Below are 22,446 nucleotides of genomic sequence, written 5' to 3'. Positions count from 1 at the left end.
CAACTTCCCCACAACACTCTATAATCCTTCACTCCTTTCACCCACTCCACACTCCCCTTTTACACCACTCCATGCCCCTTCCGTTCCTCACCATTCCACAAACCTCCTTGCATCCTCCCCGCTCTCATCGACCATTTGACTCATGCCTCCATTACCCCCACCTCGTTCACTCTTCCCCCTGAGGGATGGGTGTGCCCGCTAATGACTCCCCCTACCCCTCCAAAGTACCGCCAACCAGGTAGCCCTCTTTAGGGTGGATACCTGCCCCACCCCCTAGGCCGGGACCACGCAGACACCGCCCCCCTGCTCACACATCCCTGCGACACCAGATTGCCTCATTCCAGAGCTTGCTGACCACATCTCTCATTTCCATCATGTAGTACGCGTTCCCCATTCTGGAAAGATGCACCCCGTCATCCCTAAAAAGTCCCGGGTGACTGATCACCTTAATGTCTTGTTTCCCACAAAATGTGCATTGCCCTGTTAAGTTTCCGTCTCGCCTTTTCAATTGCCCCATGCTTAACAGCGCCTCTCCAGATTCTCCTCGGAACAAATTCAGTCCAGGCAATGCAAGTCCCTGCCAGCCTGTGCTGCAGTACCTCCAAGTCTCTTTGCATCAGCTGTAAGAGCGCCAAACCCGACAGCCGAACCAAATCATTCTCCCCCAAATGGACGATCAACAGATCCGGGCAACCCTTCTGTGGGACCATCTTCGCGAGCCAGGGCAGTAGTGCCCCCCATCGCATTCCCCCTTTGCCCCACCAGTGCACCTCGTGATGTTGTCCTTTGAGTCCCAGGTTACGGCCGTACACCTGTTGCTCCGCATATTTCGATGCCCAGTGCACAAAGGAATGCCCCACAATCCATGTGACCGTCTTGGCCTCAGGTCCTCCCACGCAACCTAAGGGAGAAACAGATGTTAGATATACACAGAAAAGAAGCCACCCCCCATCCCCCACAGTCTCCATCTCTCTGCGACCAGCCCCATCACTTCCTCACATACCGCTCACAGCACCGCGACCTCCATCTACCAATCTGCCGAATCCTATCCCAGGACCACCCCAGCCGGGCCGCCGCCGTCGCCGCCCCAATCCGAAAGGAGTGAGTTCCAAACCCCGCCGGCTCCAAACCCACACGCACCAATGCCATGCGCAGAACTGCCAACAACTGCCCCGCCGTCACCCGTGCCCCTGACCTGTGACAGAAAATGTCTCCTTCCCCTACCTGCGTAGCCAGTACAAATGACCTCCATTCAGCCACCGGGCATACACTCCCACCACCATTCTCATTCAACCACACCCACTTGCCCCGTCCCAACTGATCTGTCTTGGACCGCCCCAGCCAAATGCCCAGGCGCCCCGCATCCAATCTGATCTCCTCATACCTCCGCCCCTCCCCCGCACGCGTGCCCAACAATTCCGACACCCGAAACGCCCCAAAAAACATCCAAATCATACACAATCGAAAGATCCGAACCTCAAACTCCTCATAACAACAGAGCGGTAACGCCGCAACCAACCGGACCAACACCTCAAACGTTATAGCCTCCCTCGGAACAGTCCTCCCCGCTCTCTCCCTGCTCCAACCCCGTAGCACCCTACTCACAATTACACTCTTTGTAGGGTCAAAACCAAAAAACAAACAACAATAAAATGACACTCCTGCCAACTGCCCTGAAATGATTGCAGCTGACAACCCCTTGTCCATGCAGTGCAGTACAAACTGTAACACTCCTCGCTCCACTGTCGCTTGTTCCCCAGAGGCAGAATCCCTGCTCCAGCCCATAAAAGCTCCAAACTCCGCCCATGCCAGTCTGTAGGTCCGCCTGGTGGTAGCAGCAACAGAATTCTCCACTAGGCCTACCACCCTCACTCCCCCAGGGCCCAAATGCTATCCGGCAGCCCCGTCTTGCACAGATCCGCTCCAGGTGCCAATCGCCGGAATCGCTGCCACTGCGAACGAGACAAAGCATCCGCAATGTCATTATTCGCTCCCGGCACATGCTTGGCTCGAAAAATCACATTCAGACGCAAACACTTCAGCATGAAACTTCTCAACAAACGCAACACCCTCAGATCCCTTGCCCTCTGTCGGTTGACCAACTCGACCACCGTCATGTTGTCCACATGGAACAACACCGCCCTGTTCTGAAACTCGGGACCCCACACTTCAAGAGCCACCAACAAAGGGAAGAATTCCAAAAACGCAATGCTCCTTCCCTGCTTCATCCAGTGATCCGGCCAGGTCTCTGCGCACCACCTCCCATCCCAGAAAATGCCAAAACCAGCCGCCCCAGCCGCATCAGAGTAAATTTGGATTTGCCAAACCGTTCTTTCCTCCGCAAAGTCCAAAGACACCCCATTGAATTTCATCAAGAACAACAGCCATGTCTGCAGATCCGCCCTCACTCCCATGGAGATCCTGACCCTGTGGTGTGGAAGCACTGCCCCCGACATGGCCATGCCGAGCCGCCTGCAGAACGTCCGTCCCGCCCTGACCACCCTGCACGCAAAGTTCAAGAACCCCAACAGCCGCTGCACCGCCCTCAACGCGATCCTCTTCTCACCAATCCCCCATTGGAGACACTCCTGAATTTCCACCACCTTTGTGGCCGGGAGCCTCGCTGTCCACTGAATGGAATCCAGCTCAATGCCCAAGAATGTCAACACGCAACACGGCCCACTCGTCTTTTCAGGTGCCAAAGGGACCCCAAATTGCCTTGCCAACTCCTGGAAACCAGTCAGAGCCCTGCCACAGTCCCCCGAACGCGCCCTCCCGAGGAACAGGAAATCGTCCAGATAGTGCGTGACATCCCGCTGCGTAAATGCCCACTGCAGGAAAGTGCTAAACATTTCGAACAATGCGCATGAAATCGCACACCCCTTGGGCAGGACTTTGTCCACGAAGATGGCCCCCCCGAACTGCATTCCGAGGAGGGCAAAATCCGCAGGGTGTATGGGCAGCAGGCGGAAAGCCGACTTCACATCACATTTCGCCAATTCCGCCCCCGGCGCACACACCCGCACAAGGCGGATCGCATCATCCACCGACGCATAAAGCACCCGTGCATCCTCCTCCGCGATGAAATCGTTCACAGACTGTCACTCCGGCCACGAAAGGTGATGAATCATGCAAAACTCACTCTCCTCCTTTTTCGGCACCACCCACAACGGAGAAATAATCAAATCCTCCATCGGCCAGGCATAAAAGGAGCCCGCAATCCTCCCTTCCTCCACTTCCTTCAAGAGTTTGGCCACCACCACCCCCGGCAATTCCTTCGCTGATCTGAGATTGTCGGCCCATCTCCGTGATCTGGGACCTTGGTAACCGACCCGAAAACCTTCCGTAAAGCCCCACTGAATCTTCAAGGCGGCCTCCCTATCCGGGTAAAGGGAGAGCCACGGGGCCATCACCTCCACCTTAACCGGTGTAGGAGCCCTTCTGTCCAGCTTGTCCCCGACCCTTGGAATTCCTCCATTGTTCGGAAGGAGTGGTGAGCATAAAACATTGCGTAAGGGGGTGCTTCCCCCCGCACTTAGAACACTCGTGCTTGAACTTGCATGGATACCTGGAACAATATCCCCGATTGTAGCTCCAACAGGCCCCAGTATTGTAAGTGCCGGGCTTGCTGGCCTGTCCTGTGCCCCCTGTACTTGTTGCGTTCCCTCCAGCCCCACTGTGAGCGGGACACGACTGAAAAGACCGGTACGTTACTGGCAAACCACTAGCCGTGTGCGTCGATGCTGAGGAATGCGTTGACGCCATCCATTGCATCCATAATTCCTGGTCCACCTCACCCCAATGCTTCACGGGGTTCGCGCTAACCCGCGCCCTGAACTCCTCATCATAACTCAGCCAGGCGAAACCCCCAAACTGCATTTGATCCTTCCTAATTATGTCCATATACTTCCATAATGCGATCGCCCTGTCAGGATGTTTCTCGCAATATATGCTTGCATAAATAAGAAATGCCGAGGTCCAATTCTCCATGGTCACCGGTGCCCTCGGCCGCCTAGTCAGCTCCCACTCCTCCTCCTTTGAGCCCTCCTTGGCCTGCACCTCCCTATGCAACAATTTAAACACATCCACGTATTCGTGTTTCCAGATCTTACCCCTAATCTTCTCGGACAGATGCGACCCCAAGGGCATAGCCAAACCCAAGTAGGGCAGCTTTTTCGGGAGATTAACCCCTGACTTGTCCCCCTTGTCCCCAGGCCCGTCATCCTTCTCCGTCTGCACCCCCGCCGAAGTCACCGCCTTGCCCTCGACGACTTGTCCCTTTTCGCGAGCCCACCCTTCGGAGCCTCCCCAACGTCCCTCACTGAACCTTCTCCCACCCCACTCGACCTACAAGCCTTCTTCCTCCCACCTTTTGGGCCACCATCCCACACAGACCACCAAGCCTGCTCACCTGCCAATGTCGGATGTCGCTCGCTGGGCCGTCCTCCGGAAGGGGCCGCCCGTCGTGTCACTGCCGTCTCTTTGTCCGCCGTTCTCTGGGGCACCTGTAACACACCAACCTCTCTGTTGTCCTTGCCCGCGCCCGTCAGGTCACAGTCATCCCTCACCTCTCCGTCCTTAAGCTCCTCACTCTCCTCACCATAATCCAACTCCACCTCTGCCTCCACACCTTCCGGCATCCACAAAACCTCTCTCACCACTCTCTTCACTCCCTTGCCACTCACAGTGCCAGACACCCGTGACCCTGTCACCCCCGCCTCCGTCGCCCGCTCTGGAGGGATGGCCGCTGCGGACCGCCCTACTGCTTCGTGAGGGCGACATGGGGCCGTCTTGCGCCCCACCGTACTCCCCCGGACTCTGCTGACAGCCGCCGGCTTGGATCCCCCCCTACCCCTCAGGCCGCTCAAACCTGAGTGGGCCCCGGCACCATCGGGCCTCAAAGCCGTCCCGGCCGTCCCTGCCTGCCCCGCGGCCCCCTGACACTCCCCCCCACCTGCGACCTCACCCTCTCCGCTCTCAGCAACTCCTCCTGCTCTGCCCACCTCTCTTCCTCGGACGTGGGCGACGGGGGCCCCTCGACTTCCACTTCCCACACCGCCCCCACCCTCCCCACGCTCTGGTCCGCCCTCCTCGCTGCGGCCACTTGCGCCAAAATGCGCTGCTCCCGGAGCCTGTCCTCCCACGTCCCAGCGCCCCAACCCGGGAGCAGAGGGGGGTTGGCGGGAGCCCTGAAGCCCCCCTCCAGGCGGCCCAAAAGCAGACTGTGTGGGCACCACCTGCGTCATAACACCTCCGGACGGTCCAGAGACAACCCCCCCTCCCTGGCCCCCGCGCCAGTCCCTGCCAAACAGGGGGTAAAGGCCCTAGACCCCCGAGACAGATCAAGAGGCCCATCACCTGCCGCCCCCGCGCCCCCCCTGCCCCCCCGCGCCAACCACCGCGCACTCTACGCCCCCGGGAGCCACCAAGCCTCCCCCTCCCAAAACCGCCACCGCCTCCACCTCCCCGCCCTCCCCAGCAACCAGCAGGGCATCCCTGGGCCCCATAGCCCCCATGGCCGCCGCCCCTTCCACCACACCAGCCTGACCGACGTCCGAAAATGCCCCCGAGAGCAGGTCCTCCACGGCCGGAGCAGCAGACACGCCCCCTTCAGCCCCGAGGGCATGAAATTCCAGCAGGGGGAAATTCAAACGCGGAGGCAGGCTCCTACGCCGGCCTCCGCGCGCCTGCCACGAGCGCCGAGTGCCCCGCCCCCTCCCGCGCAGACCTGACTGACACGGTGGTGGCGGCGGCAGCGGCTCCTCCTGACATGCCAGTACCGCCGCCGCCACCCCCGCCGATGCCGCCCGCGGGGCCCGCTCAAAGCCCACCCATGCCTCCCCTAGCACACCGGGCCGGAGGAGATCCTCCCGCCCGGCACGCCCCTAGACCAGCAAAGCCCGCCTCACCTCCTCAGCGATCTCCATCCCGCCGCTTCCTCCGTGTGCCGCTTGCTCCGCAATTCCCGTCCGCACCGACCCGACGCCACTCCCAACCGCCGGACACGACGATCCCCGGACCAGGCCCTAGCCCTACACTACGACCCAGCACTCTACCCCTCCTTCGCTAAAACCTCCCGATGGTGCCGAACGCAGGAAGAGGAAGTCGCCTTCCTCCCCTGCGCTCTTATACCCACCCCCTAACTCCACCCCTTGACCCTACCTGGTCCTCCCCTGCGCGAATGACCCCGGGGGAAGACTAGTCTGCGACTCTGCTTCCCCCGGGGCCCGGCAGTCAGAGGAAAGTCCCAAGGTAATCCCGTAGTGTGGCGATCCAGCGAAGTATACTTCTGACTTGAATTTTAATATCTGTTGATATTAATGTGTACAGGGCCGGCTCTAGGGCGGTGCGACCGGTACCACCGCACCGGCAGCAGCCTTTTCGTAGGGGCGCCTGTTTGTCACTTTATATTCTTTTTTAAAGCACACGATGCCGCGTTCCGTCATTATTTATGAAGATGTCGGCCTTACTTCCGGAACACCTGCATAATATGCCATTTTGCTTTAACTTTCGTGGCCGTGCCGCAGTCAGAATTTGCCTTCATGACAATGGTTCCCCCTAATAATGGGGGTCGACTTCTGCTAGATTTTCGAATTTCAACCTGCAGATTTAGTACAGATATTTGCCAGTGGAACCGAGTACTGAGCTCCTTACAGGCAGAAAGTAGAAACAGTCAATTTTATTATGCTGTTTTCTTACTGTCAAACACATAGTTACATATTTTTAAAGCGTGGGTGTGTGCCTGGCTGACTGAACTTGCGGTAATATTATTTAGCAGATGGTGACTTGCCAAAACAGAACTCCTGAATTCTGACATACGTGGAAGGTTGGGATTCTGTCTTGAGGGAACACCGAGAATACTGGTATCAGGTTTCCAGTTATCTTTCACATTCGCGTGCAGCGTCGGGCACGATGGCAGCTGCATTCCTTACAGCGCACACGCACCACTTAAGGGCTTGTTGTAAAGGAAGCAGAGGTGGCACGTGATTTAATGCCCTTTCGGGGGCTACCATTTTCAGTGCCCTCTTTTGTTTCCCTCTCCAATAGTGCATAGATGTGCCCCCCCCCTACTCGTAGCCCTGAAAATGCAATAAAAAAACTTGCACGAACACTCGAGGATTCAATCCCTTCCAGTCAATGGATGAACCACACACACAGCTAATGCACAGCCACACAGCAGAGGGGGGCGGTCCAGGGCGTGTGCCCCAGGTTTCTGCCTTCTAGGAAGTCGTTTTCCTAGCAGCTCTGATCGCTGGCCGGGGACTTCACCGAAAGGGAGGGGCCACTTGATTTCACGAGGGGTGGGGAGGTCTACCACACCTCCAAGACATCACAGACCACGTTCACCTCCCTCACACCAGGGCCCCCAAGTCTGCCTCCCCCTCTCCCACCCGTGAGTCTGCCTTTCCTCCCTTAGCGCCCGTGAGTCTGCCTCCACCCCATGAAACTGCCCCTGCCCCCGTGAATCTTCTCCCCCCTATACTGACCGTGAGTCTGTCTTTCCTGCCATTAACCCCCCCGTGAGTCTGCCTTTAGTCCAACCCCCCCCCCCCCCCCGTGAGTCAAATTTGGCCACGACCCCGCAAGACTGCCAGCTTCCTTCCGTAGCGACCGACCTCTCCAGCGACTAACTATCCCAGGGGCTGACAAAATGCCAAAATTCAAGTCAGAGAAAAGTCCCGAGGTAATCCCGTAGTGTGGCGATCCAGCGAAGTATACTTTTGACTTGAATTTTAATATCTGTTGATATTAATGTGTACAGGGCCGGCTCTAGGGCGGTGCGACCGGTACCACCGCACCGGCAGCAGCCTTTTCGTAGGGGCGCCTGTTTGTCACTTTATATTCTTTTTTAAAGCACACGATGCCGCGTTCCTGGCCTTCAGCAATTTTCAACCAATAATAACAAGCATTTGCAATGCAATAGGTCTCGCATTTATACAAGTTTGAGCTATTGGCATTGTAAATGACAATGCTTTTTATTTAAGTTTGGTTTTTTTAAAACATAAATAAAAGGCACTGTCATTTACAATGCCAATAGCTCAAACTCGTATAAATGCGAGACCTATTGCATTGCAAATGCTTGTTATCCTTATGTTCTGAAATTCCTCTCACATTCCAAAAGCAGATCTTAATCTCCTGAGATTTAGCCCCTGATCCGTATTTTTTACTAACATTAGGAACATGGGTTGAAGCATCCTGCTAACAATTCCCAATTTGAATGATGAGACATTTCAGACTCAATTGTTTTTAGACTCAGCCCTCAGGTGTACAGAGCCTTCCACCGAGGTTGAATGGACTGCTTCTGGCGTGTCTTTTTGCAGCCATGATGGGTTATTGTGTTCTATTACATGTTTGAGGCTATACTTTCCATGAAGGTCATCTTCCTGTGAACCTAATGCGTTCCTCAATACAGATTAAGGTTTGACACCTGGATCTCCCCCACTATGGGACTGACATATGGGTGCTGCGGAGGGTTAAATATCATCAGATATCTATCAGGCAGATTATAAATTAGATTAATTCCCCACATGGACAATTGAGTCTTGTTGTTTATAAAGCTTTAGGCAGAGGTCTCCTCCTCTTTGTAACCAATCTCGGTACGTTCATTAATTTCCCCAAGCCCCGGTATCTTAAAGGCCACATACTCGATGTCTTTTCAGGACAATTTTTCCAATCAGGGGAGTAGGGAAGCTAATCCTATTATCTTCTGTCTGTTCAGTATATCCAATCTTCCTTGCAGAGCATACTCCAGGCATGAGGTTACACTTTTTAGATCCTTACTCAGTTCTTTTATTGCTCCTGGGCTATTAATCTCCTGCTGAGCTTTGCTGATTTTTTTTTTGTCTGCCCTTCCTTCTTTGGTGAGAGTGCCGCACATGCAGGTGGGTCAGACACTCTTGTACTTATCCGTTCCACTTTTCCCTTACGACTGGAAGGGACATCTAATATAGTAGAGCAATGTTGATTGCTCCTCTCCCCTCGCCCACTTCTGATCTCAATCCTTATGTTATGCACTCTCGTAATCGCTGTTGGCTTTAATTGTTCAAATGGCCCTTCCCTAAAATGTGCCATGGCTATTAGAGATGAGTTTGCTGAACTCCGCTTGTCTCACATGGGAGAGCCTTGACACCCATGTTTTTCAGTGCTATGCCCCTGGTCAGTTTTCTTTTTTTTTAATGAATATTTTTATTGAGAAATTCAAACATAAAGCAACGTACATTGGCATTGGGTACATCAGCATAACAACCAATCGAGTGTGCAACAAGATTCCGAAAGCATCTTCACAAAGTACTGGTACAATAGCGGCATCAGGTAGTAACACAGCCATCAATATTCAAACGAGAGATAAGCCATATAATCTTAGTCACTCAATTCAGTTTCCGAGGTTTCGTGCGGGGGTTCACATATGTTTCCTCTGTATGCATTCCACCCTCCCCATACCTGGGTCCACTTTTTGGGGCAGCCTCTGTGAATGTACACTGTTTTTTCAACAACCATTATGGAGTCCATGTCTCGGGACCATTGGGCGAGGGTAGGTGTCTGCCGAGGACCCCATCCCTGGGCTATGTTGCGCTTTGCCAACAGGAGTCCCAGTGTCACCCAGAGTTGCGCCCCTCGGCTAAGGTCTGTAGGCTCCCAGACGTTGAGGAGACACCTCCTTGGTTCCGGAAGCGTCAGAACTTTAGTCACCTGGGAGAGTGTGCGCATTATCGCCTTCCAGTATTGGGCTATTGCAGGGCACTCCCAGAGGGTATGAAAAAGAGTACCTTCCATACCACACTGCCTGAGACATAGCGGGGAGTCAGCCCGTTTAAGTTTATATAAGAGTGTGTGGGTGTAGTACGTGCGGTGTAGAATTTTTAGTTGTACCAGGCTCAATTTGGACGATATTCCCACCTCCTTGATTGATTGATTGATTGTGAAACTTGTATAGCGCAGCTATCGCCCTACGGGCATCTTGGCGCTTTAGACTGAGAGGAGAGCATCAGAGATGATAGAGGAGGACCGAATAACATGCCTAGATTAAGCTTTAGGAAATAACCAGGTCTTGACTCCCTTACGGAATTCGAGTAAGGAGTTGCACTGTCGCAGGTTCGCAGGGAGTTTATTCCACTCTCCAGGGGCTACCGTGCTAAAGGCTCTTCCGCCTACCCTCATACGCTTAAATCTCGGGACCGTCAGTAGTCCAGCTGTAGAGGAGCATAGTTGTCTGCTTGGAAGGTAGCGAGCAAACCTGTCCTGTAGAGGGACTGGACCTAGTCCGTGCACTGCTCTAAAAGTCAGACACAAGGACTTGAAGAGGATCCTTTCTCTCACCGGAAGCCAGTGTAAGTCCCTTAGTGCTCTGGTTGATGAAGAGCGGCGTTGCCTATCGAGCACCAATTTGGCTGCGGCTGACTGAATCCTCTGCAATCCTTGGTGGACATACTGCGGAGCCCCCAAATACAGGGAGTTGCAATAATCAAGTCTGCTTAATACCGTGCTGCGCACCACTGTAGCTCGCGACTCCCTAGGGAGCAGAGGTAGAATACTTCGGAGCAATCGCAGCAGGGCAAAGCAGACGTTTGCAGTTTTACTAGCTTGGGAAACCATCTGGAGATCGTCGTCAATGATTACCCCAAGATTGCGGACCTTTCTGACTGGTATAAGGGGTCCTTCCTCCGGTGTAAGACGGAATTCAAGAGGAAGATGTTTGGAAATCCTGAATGGTGAGCAGAGTACCACCTCAGTTTTACCGCTGTTAAATTGAAGAGAGTTCTGTCTGAGCCAGTCCATGGTCTGGTTCATACATTGATGGAAGCGATCCATGGCCAGTGCATCCTCCCCTTCCAGAGAGAAAGCCAGCTGCGTATCGTCAGCGTAGTTCACCAAGCTGACTCCGAAAGATTTCATTAACGGAAACAGGGGCCGCAGGTAGATGTTAAAGAGGATGGGACTAATTGCGGATCCCTGCGGCACCCCGTACGCAACTGGGGATCTGCTAGAGGAGAACGGTGCTAGGGTGACAACCTGCTGTCTGTCTTCAAGGTAGGAGCGGAACCATTGCAGCGCTCTACCCTTTACACCTATCTGCCTCAGCCTCTCCAGCAGGACAGAGTGGCTTACCGTGTCGAATGCTGCCGACATATCAAGGAGCACTAAAATCATAGCACTCCCATTGTCGGCTCGCATGCGAAGATGGTCCAGCATGGTGATTAAAGCTGTTTCGGTTCCGTGACCTGGGCGGAAACCGAACTGATCCCGATCCAACAGCAGGTTCTCCTCCAAAAACTGAGATAGGGTCCTGCTCACGGATTTTTCCAGTAGTTTCACCGGGTACGGCAAAAGGGAAATGGGCCTGAAACTGGCAGGCACCAAAGGGTCCAGGTTCGGCTTTTTTATCAGTGGGGTGACTACTGCTAATTTCCAGCAGCTTGGAACAGCTCCATCAGTCAAGGATTGGTTGCAAATCATCCTTAGCCAAGGAAAAGTGTTACGTCCGTAAAGCTTCCAGATTTTGTGGGGGAAGGGATCTAGAGGAGAGCCCGACGACACGCTATCAGTCAGTTTATCAAAGATTTCATGGGAGAGAGGTTGAAAACTGTCCAAGGTGGCAATCGTTTCAAGGTCTTCATCCGCAGGATTAGTGGTTCCCTTAGGACCATCCTGTGTGTTGACCTGCAAATGATTGACGATGTTGGAGATTTTTTCCTGAAAAAAGGAGGCGATTTCGTTACACAAAAGTTGCGAGGGGGCAATTCTGTTATTCAGACAATCTGGGTTAGTGAGATCCCTGACGATCTTAAAAAGAGCTTTAGACCCGTTGGGAGCCTGTGAAATAGAGTTAGCGTAGAAATCTGCCTTCGATCTCAGGATGAGAGTTTTATATTGCAATTGAACTTGTTTTAAGACTTTTTTATCTTCCTCAGAGTAACTTCTTCTCCATTTTCTCTCTGCCTGTCTGTGAGATAGTCTAAGATGATGTAACTTCTCATTATACCAAGGGGCAGATCTTTTCCTCATCTTCTTTAGAGGCTTTATAGGGATGCAGTGATCTAGTAATTTAGCTATATGTTCCGCAAATGAGTTATAATTATCCTCCACAGACTTATTGGGAGAAAAAAGATTGACGTCAAAGGATGTAGTCAAAGAGTCACACTTTGCCAGTTTGACCCATTCTCTGTCCAGCCTGTAAGCGTGTTGCTGGTTAGACATATTCTCCTTGCATGGCATCGCCAGACTTAAAAGGATAAGAAAATGGTCGGTCCAATTCAGGGGCGTAATGTTAGATACTTTTATAGTGTCTGGATTGGCAAACACCAGATCCAGAGTGCGACCTTTCTGATGAGTGGGGCTCGACACCAATTGATGGAGATTCAGGGTGGAACACGTATACAGGAGGTCTCTCAGTTGACTGCCATGGCTTCCATCCTCACTGAGATTGAAATCTCCTAAAATAATCATATTGGTGTGGGTGAGCTTTAGATTGATGATGGTTTCGGCGAGAAGGTGAAATTGTGTGGTTGCGCCCGGTGGCCTGTAACAGAGCATCCCCGTGAGTAAGTTCCCACTGGGGGACTGAAGAGAGAAGCCCATAATTTCTATCCCCCCAACCTCATCAATTTGATATGGCCTAAGGTCCAAAGACTCCTTGAAAATCAGAGCCACTCCTCCCCCTCTGCCCGAGTTGCGAGGTTTATGGATGATTTTGTATCCGCCAGGACAGGCCCCGCTCAGTCCGGCAGCCGATTCCGTGGTGGCCCATGTTTCTGTTATACAGAGTATATCTAGTTTCATGTCTTCCAGAAGACTAAACACTTCGATAGAGTGCTTAACAAGCGAGCGACTATTAACTAACCCACAGGAAAGGCTAGCACTCGCGAACTTGTGACTTTCTAGTGGGTTTAACTGTAATAATTGTGTTCTGCTATACCTCACTTGTTTCAGCTCGCCGTTTATCCGAATAGCACTGCTGGCGCTGGGGGCGTCCGGGGCGCGGACGGGCGCAGACGGGCTTGCCTCTGGCGCGCCTCCGGCGCGCCATCGGCACGCCCGCTGCGCGCGCGCTGCGCACTTGCACCGAGTGGTTTTAAGTAGGATCTCCGCGAGAAATCCCCAGTCAGTAGAGCACTAGAACGCCTTCCAAAATGGCGCTTGGTGGTGGCACAATGATGAAAGTTAGCGCACCCAAGATGGCGGTGCTGATAGAAAGGAGAAGTCGGCACGCTAAAATAGCGTGTGCAAAAGCTTTTATGGTGCGGGTAAGTGGAGCAGCGATAGGAATCAAATTTTAGAAATGTTAAAAACACTTTAGCACATAGATAGAAATAAAACAACGCTACGCGGCGCCCTGATTTTGCACAGTATCTGGCACAACAATACACTCGCTCTGTCACTCGATGTTAAGCCTCAGTCTGCTAGGCTGCGCGCTTGCATCGAGTGGCTTTAAGTAGGATCTCCGCGAGAAATCCCCAGTCACTAGAGCACTAGAACGCCTTCCAAAATGGCGCTTGGTGGTGGCACAATGATGAAAGTTAGCGCACCCAAGATGGCGGTGCTGATAGAAAGGAGAAGTCGGCACGCTAAAATAGCGTGTGCAAAAGCTTTTATGGTGCGGGTAAGTGGAGCAGCGGTAAGTGGAGCGCTTTCCTCCCTTAGGGGAGGAAAGGGCCGCCTGCCAGTCCGTCTCGTCAAAATCCCCCAGCTCTGTCTCCCATCTAGCCTTAAGGGCAGAAAATGGGTCCGGTTGGTTGTTTATCATCTTCCGATATGTCAGGGACGTCGCTCTCTTAGTCAGATGTTCCGTGAGGAGTCGGTCTTCCAATGGCGAAGACTCCGCCAGCCGGGTCCCGGGCGGGACCGCCGCTCGGAGTGCGTGTCGGATTTGTAGGTATTGGAATCGTTCAGTGTCGGCCAGGTCATTGTCCGCTTGTAATTGGGCAAATGTGACAAGGTCACCTTTTTTCCAGAGGTCGCCGACCCTTGATATGCCAATCAGATCCCACTGTAGGAACCCCTTAGTGGTGCGCAGCACCCCCAACTGTTTCGGTTCCCACAAAGGCATGGCCTGGGTTATCTTCCCGGCCCAACCAAGAGCCCGCTGCGCCTCAAACCATATCTGGAGAGTATGTGCCGTGGGTCCCATGGGGCAGCGGCCCCTCGTATGGTTGTAGAGTGCTCCCATGACCCCCCCGGCCCCTAGCAGTTGTCGATCCATACGGTACGCCGGGTCATCCCCAGGCGCATGAAGCCACTGATTTATTACCATAAGCTGAGATGCCCAATAGTATAGCTTTATGTCAGGGAGGGCGATACCCCCGTCGTACCAGCCTCTGGTCAGCTTATGGAGCGCTATCCGTGGCGCCTTATCTTCCCACATTAGGCTGGTCACCTCCGCGTTTATGGCGGTGAAATACGTAGGTGCGACAGGGAAGGGTGTGTTTTGAAGCAGGTAAAGAAATCTAGGGAGAGCCATCATTTTAAAGAGGGCGGCCCGTCCCAGTAGTGTCAGGGGTAGAGAACGCCAGTGTTTGACGTCGCTACGAAACCGAATCAGGGGCTTCGCCAGGTTTTCGGTGACAAATTTCGCCCTGTCTGCTGTCACATAAATGCCTAAGTATTTGAATCCGTCCTCCACCACCCGGACTTCGCACCCCCTCGGGAGCCGCGGCGGGGAGCCCCAAAGCATATACATATAGGACTTTTCCCAGTTTATCTTATAGCCGGACACCCTCCCGTACGACGCACAGATGTCCAGGAGACAGTTTATCGAGCGCGCCGGCGAGGCTAGGTACAGCAGGACGTCATCAGCATACAGGGAGATGCGGTCCTCCCATCCCATTGTCCACTTTAGACCCCGGATCACTGGGTCCTGCCGCACCCAGGCCGCAAGCGGCTCCAAAGCCAGAGCAAATAGGAGCGGGGAAAGGGGGCAACCCTGTCGCGTCCCCCGCCCCAACGGAAAGAGGTCCGAGATATGCCCATTTACGACAACCTGTGTGTGGCATTTCACATTGGACTAGGTTGCTAGGTGCTATGCTTAGAATCTCTTCTATATCATGGATTGTTGTATGTGGGGAAGTTCTGTAAGTTACCAGTTGCAGGAAAGCCTCACTGACTGTTGGATGGGATCTTCTACTATGGAATAAACTACTTATCTTCATCTTCTGTCTGACTCTGGATTTGATTATGTTGGATCTTACACTGGCGTAGTCGGCAGGTTGACGCTTCTTGATGGAGCGAAGGTATTTAGCACGATAGATCTTACCTCCGCATACCATCAAATAGAACTAGAAGAGTCATCCCGAGATTTTACATCATTCATCACACCCTTTGGCACATTTAGGTTCAAGAGAATGCCGTTTGGCTTGGTATCGGCTTCCTCAGTGTTCCAACGAGTAATGGAAAAAGTGTTAAATGGTCTTCCAGGGGTATGTGTATACCAGGACGATATTTTAGTATTTGCTAAAGATGACACAGAACATGATATTAGATTGAAATCGGTTCTGAAGAGTTTGTGCAAACATAACTTAACAGTCAAGGGGGAAAAGTGCAAATTTAAATCTAACACCATCAATTATCTTGGTCACAGTATTTCTGGGGATGGGGTAAAACCTAAGCCTGAGTTAGTTGATACCATAATGAAAATGTGTTCTCCAACAGATAAAACTGAATTAATGAAATTTTTAGGGATGATAGAATATTATGCAAAATTTGTGGTGGGTTTTGCAGTAGCAACAGTAAACATGAGACAACTATTGCGTAAAGGTGAGGAGTTTCTTTGGTCAGATCGGTGTGAAGAAGAATTTGTGGCCATCAAGAGGAAACTTAGTCAGGCTCCTTCATTAAGAAGTTTTAATCCAACGAGTAGATCAATTCTTGTAACTGATGCTAGTGAAAAAGGGCTTGGAGCAGTTTTAAAACAAAGTGGTCCTGATGGTATAAGAACTATTATGTTCTTGTCAAGAAGTCTCAGGGATCCAGAGATGAGATATTCTGTGGTGGAAAGGGAGGCTTTAGCTGTTTTTTGGGCAATAAGGAAACTGAAGAAATTCTTGTGGGGTTTGGATTTTGAGGTCCAGACAGATCATAAACCTCTAATTGAGATATTTAGCAAGAAAGGATTGGATTTAGTTTCTGGAAGAATAACCAAATGGATAATTGGTTTGCAGGAGTATAGCTTTGGGATAAAATATATTCCTGGAGTTGAAAATGGCATCGCTGATGTTCTGTCACGTTTGGTTCCTGGTTGTAGTGAACAGGAAAAAAGTTTGCATGATGATGAGGATGATGAAATTGTTTGTATGGTGGACCATGACATCATTTCTGAGGAGAGATGGTTGAAGGAATTGGAGAGTGATGCAACGCTGGTTGAAGTGATGTCTTTATTTAAAAAGGGTTGGAGTTCTAGTAAAGATGGATCAGAAGGTACTAAGGAGTTTTGGGCTGTTCGCAATGAATTGTCTGTTGATAATAACTTGTTGTTTCGTGGGACCAGATTGATTCCTCCTACCAGTCTCAGGAAGGAGTTGATTGATTTAGTACATATGGCTCACTCAGGTTTGTCTAAGAGTAAGGGAAGACTTCGCATGTCGTATTGGTGGCCTGGAATGGACAGGATGATTGAGAGAATTATAAGGGACTGTGTTCCTTGTGCCATCAGTGACAAAAATAAGATTACTCATATACAACCTATGGTTTTGAGGAAACGTCCTAGTGGTCCATGGGAAGAGATTGCTGTGGATATCGTTGGTCCCATACAAGGTAAGGGTTCTCAAGTATTCATACTGGTGATCATTGACATGTTCTCGAGATGGCCTGAGGTATTTTTCCTATCAACCATAAACACTGGTAATGTGATTGAATGTTTAAAGAGTGTATTTGCTAGGGAAGGTTTGCCTTCGTCAATTTTGTCTGACAATGGTGTCCATCTGGTTTCCAGGGAAATGGAGCAATTTTTATCGTCTAGAGGGATTCTCCACAAAACTTCTGCTCTTTATCATCCTGAAGCCAACGGGATGGTGGAAAGATTTAATAAAGTAATTAAAGAAACCATTAACTTGGCTAATGGAGTGGGAATTGATTGGAAAAAAGAAGTCATTAGTAAGGTTGAGGAATACAGATTGACTCCACATGCTACCACTGGAAAAACTCCTTTCCTGTTGTTTAGGGGTAGGGTGCCCAATACGTGTGTTGAGCCGTACTGGGTTAACAAGTATGGTTTATTAAAAGGGAAGGAGGGAGTGTGTGATGGTGGACAGATGGCAAGAGTTGAAGAAGAAAAAGCTAAAATGAGAAAGTCTTATTTTGATGCCAAACATGCTGTTAAGAAAACTAAAGTGAACATAGGTGACTGGGTCAGAATTAAACGTCCTGGTGTGTTGGGTGGTTCTTCATGTAAATTCATGAAACCAATCAAAGTAATCAAATATTTAACAATGCTATTCAAACGCAGGACCATCGAATTTGGAATTTAAGTAGAGTATTTGTGTGCAGTGGTGTGTCCGAACAGAGTAAGAGTGTGGTGTCCTCTAAAGGAAGTTCTTTTCTTCACCAATCTAAGGGGGAAGAGGGAAAGGGTTTAAATTGCCCTAGGATGTCTTCCAGAGTGTTGAAAAGACAAAGTTATCTGAATGATTTTGTTAACGTTATTGTTTAAATTTCATGCGTATAGAATCAATGATAATAATAAAATAAATAAATGTTTTCTTTCAAGGGAGGGAGATGTGTGGCATTTCACATTGGACTAGGTTGCTAGGTGCTATGCTTAGAATCTCTTCTATGTCATGGATTGTTGTATGTGGGGAAGTTCTGTAAGTTACCAGTTGCAGGAAAGCCTCACTGACTGTTGGATGGGATCTTCTACTATGGAATAAACTACTTATCTTCATCTTCTGTCTGACTCTGGATTTGTTTATGTTGGATCTTACACTGTGCCAGCGGCTCGGTATACAGAAGCTTGATCCATGCGCACAGATTGGGGCCAAAGCCCACGTGGCGAAGAACGGCAAAGAGGAACGGCCACTCCACCAGGTCGAACGCCATCCGAGCGTCCAGCGAGAGGATGGCCGCATCCTCCTCTATCGATGAGCGGCGCGTGAGGACCCCGTGCAACCGCTGTATATTCAGGGCGGTATTGCGGTTAGGCATAAACCCGGACTGGTCCGGGTGTATCAAGGCCGTGAGGTGGGGCTGCAGCCTTGACGCCAAGACCTTTGCCAGAGTCTTTGCCTCGGCGTTCAGCAAAGAGATTGGGCGATAGGAGGCGCATTCGTGCGATGGTTTGTTAGGCTTGGGGATAGCCACTATGGTGGCCATTCTCTGGTCCTGGGGTAGAATCCCTGTCGACAGACTGTCCGCATACATAGCCAAAAGGTGCGGGACGATGTGAGTAGCAGTTTTCTTATAGAATTCCACCGGGATTCCATTGGGCCCCGGCGCCTTCCCAGTGCGAAGGGCGGCTATTGCGAGCGTGAGCTCGTCCGCAGTCAGGTCTGCCTCTAGGGCCGCCACCTCGGACTGGGCCAACACCGGCACAGCAATGTCCTTAAGGAAAGCCAGATTTTCCTCAACAGTGGACGAGGCCTCCGGTGTGTAAATCTTTTTGTAGTGGGCCGACAGGGCCTCCGCGATTTGCCGCGGCTCCGACGTGAAATCTCCCGTGTCCAACTGGATCCGCGCCACCCATCTCGCCGCACGCTCCCCCTTCTCGAGCCAGGCTAACAGTCTACCCGCCTTATCCCCTAGTTCGTAGATCGTATGCTGCATTGTGACCTGTCTAGCTCGCGCCGCCTCCCAAAGATAGGACTTATATTCTTGCTGCGCCATGAGTACTCTATGTGTGGTGTCGTCATCCGTATGTGCGGCATGGTCGGCCTCTGCCTCAGTCACCCCCTGTTCAAGCTGGAGTACCGCTAACCGTTGGGTTTTCTTATGGTCAGCTACCATCGAAATCGCCTGTCCGCGAAGGACTGTTTTGTACGCCTCCCACAACGTCGTTGGACTTGTCACCGAGTCCTTGTTTTCTGCGAAATACTGTTTGGTTGTCACCTGAAGGGCTTTACTAATTTTAGGTACTTTGAGATAGCCTGGGTGAATTGGGAATACCCTACGTCTCCGTGGGGCGAAGGTTGCAAATGTAATGAGTACTGGAGAATGGTCCGAAATGCCTCTGGGTAAGTGCGCGACCTCCGTCATTCCCCTCAACCCTGTGGTTGGTGCAAAAATGTGGTCTATGTGAGAAAGAGTGTTGTGGGCCCCCGAGTGAAATGTGTATTGCCTCTCCTCCGGACAGCGCGTCCTCCAGGTGTCTATGAGGCCGAGTGCCTCCGTAAATTCACGCAATTTGGGAGTGGCACTGCCGTGGTCTCTGGAGGACGACCTATCCAGTGACGGATCCATCGTCGCATTGAAGTCCCCACCCATGATTAGCTCCCCATGTGGCAACGACAGCAGGAACTCTCCCAATGCCCGGAAAGTATCCTGATGGAGTGTCGGGGGATGTATACCGTCACTAAGTTATACATTTTCCCTTCCCATTGGCAGGTCAGTGCCGCGAAGCGACCCTGGTCTTCTCTACGGGAGACAGCAATGATCAGGGGGAAGTGCTTATTAACTAGTATGCCCACCCCGTGGAAACCTGACGTGAATTCAGAGTGTACTGCCATTTTAAACCCCCATCTGTCCAATGCCTTCGTAGTCGTGCCCACCAAGTGCGTTTCCTGCAAGAGTGCCACCGCCGGCCCCTTGCGCTTGAGGTATTGTAGGACCAGCCCCCGTTTAATTTTATCTCCCAATCCATTCACATTCCAGGACAATATGCTGAACAAGGGGCTGGATTGTTGCGCATTCCCCACAGTGGAGCCAGCGGTGGCCTCCAAGGTGGATTTTTGCGTTTCCCCGGTCATGTAGGGTAGTAGAAAATTGGCAGAACCTGTACACCCCTCCCCCGGTCTATGACAGGCCTTGCTTGCAGAAACCGCCAATGTGTAGTTGCAAAACTTATAACATAACACAAACCAACTTTTCCGTGATATCCCAAGCCCCCCACCCCCCGCCCTGCCTTCCTGCCCAGCGGATTTAAAACTACCCGCCACCCCAACTTAGCAGAGTGCTTAGATCCCATAACTTGGTACTTGCGTATGGGGGAGGAGCTGCTCTCTGTCTTTCGCCCGCTCCCTGCACCATGTGTATGTCTATGCGAGAAACCAGTTATTGAGGACGGCAAAGTTCAAACATGCAGCGCCCCTGCAGTGTCCGGGTCTCCTGTGACCGCCGGGGCCCATCTGGCACTCCACTCCGCCTTGTTGTCCAAAGTCCAGTCGCTCCCCTTCTGCTTCAGTCCAGTGGCGCGCGCTCCCTGTCGTCCGAGCCAGCGTCTTCCAGAGTCTCGGGGATCCAGAATGGTTTCGACGAGCACGCCCCGCGCAGCCCGCATCTCTCGCCGGGCGCTATCCCTCCAGCCACTCCGTGGCCTCCGTCGGCGTAGTGAAGAACCATGTGCGTCCCTCCGCTTCCACCCGCAGTTTTGCCGGATAGAGCATCGCGTACTTGAATTCACGAGCGCGCAACTCCTTCTTGACTGCCAGGAAGTCGCGACGCTGCTTCATCACTGCTGTGGTGTAGTCCGGATAGAGGGTTACCGTGCAGTTGTCTACCTTCAACGGGGGGGCGGTACGCGCCGCCTGCAGGATTGCATCTCTGTCCCGGAAGTTGAAGATGCGCGCCAGGATCGGGCGCGGGGGGGCACCGGGTCTCGGGCGTCCTCCGGGCACCCGGTGCGCTCTTTCCACGGAGACAAAGTTTGACAGCCCACGTGGCTGCAGCTGGTCCGTGATAAGTTTTTCTACGAAGAGGTCCAACGCCGGCCCCCGTTCGCTCTCCGGCACACCTACGACTCGTACATTGTTCCTTCTGGACCTGCCTTCCTGGTCATCAAGCTTGACCAATAGCTGCTTTTGGACCAGTTCCAGCGTCTGTATCCTTTTCTTACTTTCTGCCGCTTCGCTTGTAAGGGTTGCCGTGGCCGATTCAACCTCCGACAGTCTCGTGTTCATTTTAGCGAAATCGGCTCTCAGCAACGTTACGTCTGTGGAGATCGTGCCTATTGAGACCTGCATCTGGGTCAGCGTGGCCATGAAGTCCCTTAGGGTAATCTCCTTAGGTTTGTCAGGGGGGGGGGGAGCCAGCCTGGTCCTTCTGGAACGCAAACTTCTCAAGCCTGGCCTGTGCCCCCCCACGTTGCCCTCTGTCTCCCATAGTGGCCGGTGCGGGTGGGCTCCGCTCCGGTCGGTCTGGGTCCACAGGAGAATAGAAGGAGGAGTGCAGCGGTGATCTGGCGGTCGCCGCCACCTGCCACGGGAATGTCCACGTGCGGCCTGTCGGTTTCACCGGGGTCCCGCCGCTATCACCAAGGGATCAAGACCCTCCGCAGACTTCCCGCCGCGCTCCGGTCCGCTGCCAGGACCCGTGCTGCCCAGTCCGCACCGCGGATGCCCCCAAGGCCAGTCCACCGCTCTTCAGTCACAGCCCGCTGTAGGGGCTCGTCGAGGCTCCAGGGAAGTCTAGGCACCCCTCCGGGTCCTCCGCTGATGGTGACGGCACCGCCCCACACGTGCGGCGGCCTCCAGCGCCCTTAGTGCACTCCGTTACTGCAGTCCGCCACCGCTTCCAGTCCCCGGGCCGCGCCGCCAGAGCCCCTCCTCCGCCCCAGAAGCGGCACCGAGCGATGCGGGGGCACCGAGCGATGCGGGGGCCCCTGCGAGGGGACGTGCAGGGTCTATCAGGGTGTTTAGGCAAGCCCAGCTTCAGGGCACTTTACCTTGTGTCCGCGGCAGCCACCAGGGTCTCGTGTCAGGCGATAGGAGTCCGCGGCCCAGAGGCCCAGGCCACGCCCCTCCAGGCTCGTCAGGGCCGGCAGGCCGCCACCCAAGGCCCCGGCGCCGCTCTCGTCTGCGGGCCGCTCACACGTATTTAGGCGGCCCTCCGCCCAGACGCACGCTGTCAGGAGCCTGCCTTTCCCGTCCGGTGCCACCAGGCACTCAGGGGATGCCGCTGCGAGTTTTTCGCCGGTTTCGACCAGGATTGATGTCAGGATGATTGCGGGATCGGGCGTTAGGCACCGGAGCCGCACTAGGCTGCGGCCATCTTCGTCGGCTGCAAGCCACGCCCCCCCCTGGTCAGTTTTCTTGTCGACATCTGCCAAAGGACTTTCATGTTACAGTTGTACTGGCCGCAGTTTGATCCTTTCTTGTGCTTGTTTTAGCGCTCAAATTGAAGAGCTTTGAGTTGAGTTTGCCCTATAAAAATACAACAGCGCATGTCCAGGTCTGTCTGCACAGACACGGCCAGCATCTACTTATCTAGGCGCACAATGATCCGCAATGTGCCTGTGTGCCACCTTTACTCACATGGTGGTGCAAAGAAAAATCTTTTTACTACCCGACCCGTACAGTCCATTATGGGATA

At 52.7% G+C, this 22,446-nt stretch overlaps 1 pseudogene; it reads right to left on the bottom strand.

Annotated features, from left to right (window-relative positions):
* Positions 1–307: 307 nt before the first annotated feature.
* Positions 308–4,640, bottom strand: LOC146805708 (uncharacterized; annotated as a pseudogene).
* Between the last annotated feature and the right edge of the window lie 17,806 nt (positions 4,641–22,446).

This window comes from Triturus cristatus, chromosome 8 (assembly GCF_964204655.1).
Source record: "Triturus cristatus chromosome 8, aTriCri1.1, whole genome shotgun sequence".
In the NCBI taxonomy this organism is placed as follows: Eukaryota; Metazoa; Chordata; class Amphibia; order Caudata; family Salamandridae; genus Triturus; species Triturus cristatus.
The sequence above is the reverse complement of the archived record's forward strand: the minus strand, read 5'-3'. Positions and strand labels throughout refer to the sequence as shown.